Source organism: Sapajus apella, unplaced genomic scaffold (assembly GCF_009761245.1).
Source record: "Sapajus apella isolate SASKATOON/1434 unplaced genomic scaffold, GSC_monkey_1.0 scaffold1, whole genome shotgun sequence".
Classification (NCBI taxonomy): Eukaryota; Metazoa; Chordata; class Mammalia; order Primates; family Cebidae; genus Sapajus; species Sapajus apella.
The window spans coordinates 66,032,296-66,037,641 of record NW_022436941.1 but is presented as its reverse complement, the minus strand read 5'-3'; the positions used below and the strand labels follow the sequence as shown (position 1 = coordinate 66,037,641).

At 43.6% G+C, this 5,346-nt stretch overlaps 1 long non-coding RNA gene across 1 annotated transcript in view; it reads left to right on the top strand.

Annotated features, from left to right (window-relative positions):
- The window catches only part of LOC116563199, a 9,239-nt gene extending 5,596 nt beyond the window's left edge, over positions 1-3,643 (top strand). Inside the window, exon 3 of the long non-coding RNA XR_004274284.1 lies at positions 3,502-3,643. This is a non-coding gene — a long non-coding RNA (uncharacterized LOC116563199). The remainder of the gene's footprint in view (positions 1-3,501) is intronic.
- The last annotated feature ends 1,703 nt before the right edge of the window (positions 3,644-5,346 follow it).

The following is a 5,346-nucleotide window of genomic DNA, read 5'->3' as shown; positions in this document are numbered from 1 at the left end:
CACTGCTTTTTCATAGTTCTGGAGCCTGGGAAGTCTAAAATCAAGGTATGAGAAGATTTGGTGTCTGGTGAGGACCTCCTTCCTCGTAGACTGCTGTCTTCTCAGTGTAACCTCACGTGGCAGAAGGGGCAAGGGCTCTCTCTTGGAATCTCTTTTATAAAGGCACTAATCCCATTCATGACGGCTTCATACCAGATCACCTCCCAAAGGTCCCACCTGCTAATACCATTACCTTGAAGGTTAGGATTTCAACATATGAGTTGTGGGGTGATACAAATATTCAGCCCATGGCACCCCCCAAAATTCATGTCCTTCCCAGGACCTCGTAATAAAAACTTATTTGGGAAGAGAATTGTTGCTGATGTAATTAGTTAAGATGAGGTCATACCAGAGTAGGGTGGGTCCTTAATGCAATTTGCCTGGCATCCTTATTAGGAGAGACCCACAGACTGGGACACAGAGAAGAAAGCCATGTGACAACAGAAGCAGAGAGGGGAGTGATGTGTCTACAAACCAAGTATACCAATGATTTCTGCCAATGCCCATAAACTAAGAGGAAGGCATGGCACAGATCCTTCCTTGGTGCCTTCAGAGAGAGTGTGCTGCTGCTGACGTCTTGGTTGGGACTTTTAGCCTCCAGAACTGCTAGAGAATACCTCTGTTGTTTAAAGCCACCAGCTTGTGGTAATTCATCATGGGCAGCCCTAGGATATGAGTACAGAAGACGCTGATATTGGTGGTCCTGATACAGCACTTTAAGAACCACCCATTGAAATTAATTAGATCATCTCCTCCTTCAACTCCTATTTCTCCTTACAGTGTCCATGATGAATTTTCTTTCCAAAATAATTTCTATTTGCATCTGCCAGCACCTTCTTAATTCCCTAAGAAGAATTTTCACCAGCTCCTGGTTCCTTAATACTTCCCTGATTCTTGTTCCTGATCTTTTTAACCCCATGTAATATCCATGGGGGCTCTTTCCAGCTATATTGTGGTAAAATGGGATCTCTGATTCCTCCATCCTGATAGGGAATTGTTACTTCATGTGGCTGGACTTCACACACTCTCAGAAGAGAAAGACACAGGTAGCAGGAAACCGTTGCAAGAGCCATCAGGGAACTGGAGAGATGGGGTGGGAGTGAGGGGATTTTGGCTTCAGGAAGACAAGCATTAAGAGGGATTTATCTGCCTTCAAATATATGAAGTGTTACTGTGCATAAGATGCAGACAGCCTGCTTTCCATCTCCTCTGAGAATGAGCCAAAGGAAGGCAGGCTTAGGGAGAAGAACTTTGAGTGGACAGAAAGAATTTTCTGAGGTTGAAGGTTTTAAGTCACTGGAATGTCAAGGGAGAATTTTAAGTAAGAGTAGACACCTCTTTATTAAATTTGATTTAGGTGGGGCCCTTCCTGGAGCCAGGCAAATGAACAAGATAGACTTCGGAGGTGCTTTCTGCTTTTTAAGTCTGCAAACTCGCAAAAGCAGAAAAAAATGTCCATTTGGGAAAAAAATTAACTCAAAGGAAAGAACACCTCTCTGTTGATATATTTGTGATCTTAGCTAAGGAATCTGCCTGAATTTTTTCTTTGATATTTTTAATTGAATACCTGTAGAATACCCTTTTGTGTTAAGGAGTAAGATTGGCTAGAAGGTTTGCTTTTTAATCTCTCTGGTATTATCTAGGCTTTTCAAATCCAACGTTTCACCTGCAGGATGACAAACGTAGCACATTTGTTTTCTATTGCAACATAACCAATTATCACAAATTTAGCAGCTTAAAACAGCATAGTTATTCTCTCATAGTTTGCATAGGCCAGCAGTCTAGACACGACTTCTGGGTCCTGTCCTCAGGATCTCACAAGGCTGCCATCAGGGTGCCAGTGGCCTGTGTTTCTTCCTGGAGTTTAGGATCCTCTTCCAGGCTTTCATAATTGTCAGCCGACTTCAGTTCCTTTCAGCTGGAGGACTGAGGTCCCTACTGTGTTGCTGGCTGCCAGCTGGGGAATGCTCTCAGCACCTGGATTCCTCACAATTCTTGGGCCCTCTCACAACATAGCTGCTCATTTCTTCAAGGCCAGTGGGAGAATCTCTCCCTCTGTAATATGATGTCACTCTCATGAGTGACATCCCACCACCTTCTTCATACTCCCTGTTGGCTAGAAGCCAGCTACAGTTTCTGCCTGCACTGGAGGGAAGGGATGATTGAGGCTGTGACTCGCTGTGGCCATCCTAGGACGCCGCCTGCCACGGGTGGTTGGGAAGGCTGCCTAGCTGCCAGGGAGGGCTGGGTCCAAAGCTTCTACTTTATCTGGGATTCATCTGCTTAGATAAATTTAAATACAGAAATGAATTCCAAATGGAACACAGGAAAATGTGAATGATCCCAGTTTTACACTCTAGTTGTGCCCTAAAGCTCCATTAGGCAGTCAGTTGTTGGAATTTATGTTTTTTAATGAAAGACACACTATTCAAGTTAGTGGTTTTCTACTCTCTGCTTTTTCTAGATAATATAGCATAAAAGGTAGACCTGGGAGCCAGACTGCCTGGGTTCAAATGCTGGCTCTGATATTAACCATGCAGTTTTGCAAGCCATTCAGCATCTCTGTGCCATTTTCCTCATGTACTAATATAAATGGTGTTAATAATAGCACTGACTTAAATGGCACAGTAGTGAGGATGAAATTAGTTAATATGCGTGAAACGCTTAGAATAATGCCTGGATCCTCATAAACACTGTCTATGCGCTCACTAGTATTTGGGTCAGGACAGCAGCCATCACATGCCATCCACATGCGTGGCACTCCCATGGGATTCTTAGGATTCTGGGCATTGCTTGGCTTGTAGCTATGGCTCTGTTCCTTTCTCTTCTACTCAGGGAAGCATTTTGGAATGCTGAAAAAGAAAGTAACCTTACTCTAAGGGTAAGTCTCAATGAGGACTGATTTTTAAAAATTAAATGATCTATCCATTTCAGCTCTCATAATGGTAATAATAATGACAGCTGAGCTTATTGCTGTCAAGTCATGATGCTGTGACATGAGCATCCCATTTGGTCCTCACAACACCTCATAAGTAGGTACGATTATCCCCTTTTTTATAGTGATGGAGCCTGAGGCTTATTTGCTTAACCAAGCTGGTCGGTGGTGAAGCCTTAGATGGAAAAATGTGAAGCAGATGTACTCCGGAACACTCCATCTTATGAGCTATTCTGTAGCATTTCCCCATTTTACTGCTGGCAACTCACCTTTCAACTCATGTGCTGTAAAATTACAGTCAAGAAATGGTGATACAAATGACACAAAAGGGGAGAAAAACTGTGGGTTGTTTGCTTAGTTGGGAAGCATTGTAGTTGTAGACAGAGGGAAGCAATTCAGAAGATATACATACTAGAGGAGCACCCACTATGTTTCAGGCACTGTGCAGTGTTCCTCACTCACCATTGTCTTACTTGACCCTCAGAAACACTGTGGAAGCCTATTATTTTCTTATCTTCTTTTTGCAGATGAAGACATTGAGGCTCAAAAGTTGCTAGTGAGAAGCAGAGCCAAGAGTCAGATCCAAAATCCCTCTGGCCCTGAAGCCTGCATTGTTTCCACTGCGCAAAGTTGTCTGAATGGTGAGCAATAAAAGAGAGAAGATACTAACATGGTACAGATTATTCTGAGTGGGGAGAGAGAAGGCCAGGGGGAACCACAAGTGCCCTGGGCAGACAGCAGGGGGCCCCATTAGCCCCGACTAGCTAGGTTGCACGTCTGATGGGTTTGACGTCAGGGCTCTGCTGAGTCCCAGTTTGACCAGGTACCACTGCTGTAGCACAGGGCAGATCACTCCAATGCCTGCAGCATCCATTTCTCCATTTTCAAATAAAACTTGCCTTGTTTGAAGGACAAAGTGAGATAATTTTTGACAGCACTGGGTAGATGCAATAACATGCTTTCATTTAAACAGATACTTTAAGTGTGAAGGTAGAGCGGAGAGAAAAAAGATCAGCTGTGGGTGGAGAGGGGGAGATGCTGTTGATGAGAAGCAAGCACTACCCATGAGATATTATGAGCCTTTGCAGAAGAACACAGTCCAATCCTGGAGTCGCAGACGTCACTCCAGAATGTCACTGGAACATTTTCTCAGTTCACTTTTAGAACTCAGACAATAAGTGAATAAACAGAAAACTTCCTGATAAACAGAAGTATTTTAAACACCTGATGGAGAAAAGAGCCTGGCGACTGGCAGTGAGTGGGTCACACCATTAGTTCCCAAGGGCAAAAGCTGAGCAGAATGGATTTGGAATTATATTCCTGATTCAACTTCTGGTTCAACAACTTAGCTAAAAAATTGGGCCCAGTCTCCTCGAGCCTCTGTTTTCTCAGTTCTAAGATGGAGAGAATAACCTTTAATGTGTTTGAAGTGATTAGTTAGGCAGTGCTATGGTTTTGATTTTTGTCCCTTCTAAAACTCATGTTGAAAATTTCCAATGTGGCAGTAGTAAGAGGCAGGGCCTTTAGGAGGCGACTCGGCTCTGAGAGCTCTGCCCTCGTTTATGGATCAATCTATTCATGGGTTAATGGGTTATCATGGGAGTGGGACTTGTAGCTTTGTAAGAAGAAGAGACCTGAGCAAAGATGCTCAACCCCTTCATCATGTGATGCCCTGCACCTCCTTGGGGCTCTGCAGAGAGTCCCCAACAGCAAGAAGGCTCTCACCAGATGAAGTCACTCAACCTTGAATTTCTCAACGTCCATAACTCTGAGAAATAAATTCCTTTTTCTTTTTAAATGAATTATCCAGTTTCAAGTATCCTGTTATAAGCAACAGAAAACAGACTAAGACAGGAAGTGATTCAATTAGCACCATGCATGGCATCTATAAAATGCTCATTAGTGGTACCTGCTGCTGCTGTTTCTACTACTTCTGCTGAATTATTACTATTAAAATAAGAATAAAACCTGAAACAAAAACATGGTCACGTTAGAGTAATACTATTTAGAGAAGTTTTTCTGATCTGAGTCCCAACCTTGGATTCCAACATGCAGGAGACTAAGGAGTGGGGGGACCAGGCAGAAAGAGACATGCCCCAGATGTTTTGCTTAGCTATTCTGGCACTGGAAACAGTATGGGATGGAGAGATAATTTTGAGTTTCAGGAATAACTGGGTAATGACCTTAGAAGAGAATCTATGTGTCATCTCTCAGGTGCAATGGAGGTTAGCAACAATGACACCAGCCATGGATGTGGGGTGGAGATGGAGGTGGAGGGTATCCTTTCCTCTGCATCTGTCAGCAGGCCTGCAAGAGGATTTGGCAGTGTGTGCAGGGGGTTAGGGCACAAGTTCTGGAAGCAGGTTTGGTAC